This window comes from Musca vetustissima, unplaced genomic scaffold (assembly GCF_032173495.1).
Source record: "Musca vetustissima isolate MV318-11 ecotype Yass unplaced genomic scaffold, APGP_CSIRO_Mvet_v1 utg11447, whole genome shotgun sequence".
Taxonomy (NCBI): Eukaryota; Metazoa; Arthropoda; class Insecta; order Diptera; family Muscidae; genus Musca; species Musca vetustissima.
The window spans coordinates 41,029-43,157 of NW_026884671.1; positions in this window are offsets into that span (position 1 = coordinate 41,029).

The window sequence follows — 2,129 nt, forward strand, 5'->3', positions numbered from 1 at the left end:
TTATGTATACTCCACTGTATACTATTTTTATAAATAAAGTAAAATAGATTAGCAAGTGATGAATGAATACATAAAAGAATTTCTTTAGTCTATGCAGGATACATTTCATTTTTCTAATTAATAAAAGAGGCAACCGGACGGAGACAACTACAGCCAATTCTTCATAAAAACATTTATTTTTAAGATGAACAATTAGAAAACCAGTAAGGAAAGTAGTAACGGACGGACGCAGCCGACTATATGATACCCATCACCACTTTGGGTATATTCAGATGAACCGACTTAGATTAATCCATAAACATGTCATTCTGTATCCTATACTAAACTCTTCATTTGGATAGATAGAGAATCAGACAAAATTATGTAAATCGATTAAAAGCAAATCTTAATCGGACACTCGTTGATTATTTGAAACCCAATAAATCGGTCGAATAAATGGGCTATATCCTCTCTATGTACGTCACTCTATACTCAATTTTACGTTGTGCAAAATTTCGCGTCAATTTGACAAAAATGAGGAGTTTGGGGCACCATTTAATTCTAAAAATCGGATGAAAATATAAATGGGAGCTATATCTAAATCTGAACCGATTTTCACGAAATTCGACACACATCGTTCTAGGCTTGATTCAGTACGCTATGCCAAATTTCGTGCAAATCGAAGGATATAAAGGAACTTCATTGCACTATTTACATAAAATCAGACGAAAATATATATGGGAGCTATATCTAAATCTAAACCGATTTTCACGAAATTCGACACACATCGTTCTAGGCTTAATTCAGTACGCTATGCCAAATTTCGTGCAAATCAAAGGATACATAGGGACTTTAATGCGCCGTTTACATAAAATCGGACGAAAATATATATGGAAACTATATCGAAATCTGAACCGATTTTCGCGAAACTTACCACTCATCATTCTTGATTCAATTCAGTACGCTTTGCCAAATTTCGTGCAAATCGAAGGATATAAATGGACTTTGGTACGCTGTGCCAGACTTAATTCTTTTATTGCCTGCAAGGGTAATCTGCTCTCGATGATCCTCATACGTCGTAAACAAATTACGATCACAGCATAAATGAGATGATGCACCGCTGTCTAGACACCATATGTTTTTCTTCAAATTCTTATTGTCCATCGCTGCCAAAATCGTAAACGCATGCTCACTGGGATTTTCCTCTGTACTTGAATCTACCTGAGCCATCGGACATTGTGCTGCGTAGTGACTCTACCGTTGCAATTATAGCACCTGAATCCTTTCCTCTGCGTATTCGATGAACCTCGACTCTCACTGTTGTTTTCTCTTCTTCTTATATTTGCGTGGGCATTCTTTCTGTCTTTCTTCTTGTTGTTGTGAGCCATAAAAACCTTTTCTGAACGATCATCGCGCATACCTTCTGATGATTTTCTGCGTTCACTTACTTCTGCCAATATTACTTTCAATGCACTCAGCTTTGGCAACTCATCTCTGGACTCCAACGCAACAACGAAGTTCTCATATGAGGTGGGTAGACTGGCGAGTACCATGATGACCAACAAATCCTCACGAAGATCTATTCCTGCCTCGGCCAATTTCTCTACAACGGATGTAAATTCACATATATGGGCAATATTGCCAATTTTTTAACATAGCTGAAGCGGAGGTTCACCCCTTTATAACTGGGGAACTACATAAGTATATGAAAAAAAGTGAATAGTTTTGGGTTAATTGATCTCTCGTTGCAAACTGTTCATGATATTGACCTCCAAACTTTATTTTGGTGGAAGCTGTGTCTACTTTAATGTAAAAAAATGTGTAAAAACAGGTTGAGGCGAACCAGTTTTTTATGTTCTCTATCGATTTGTGACTAAGCCACTCATTGCACGGTCTTCGTGTCAAAATAAAACTAGAAGCCAACAAAATGGGGACTACGCCCCTTATGTATCATTTTTCAAAATTTTCACTGCATCTACCTTTAAATGATGCTGACATTTTGAAGCTCGATTTTGAGCGTTTTTTTAATTTTACTTCTAGCTTTAATACGCAAACAGGATTTTCTAAAAATCGATTATAAGATTATTGTAGTCGCGAATCTGCGTAATTTGATACGTATTTTGTGTATGTAGTATGCACAGCTTCAGAGT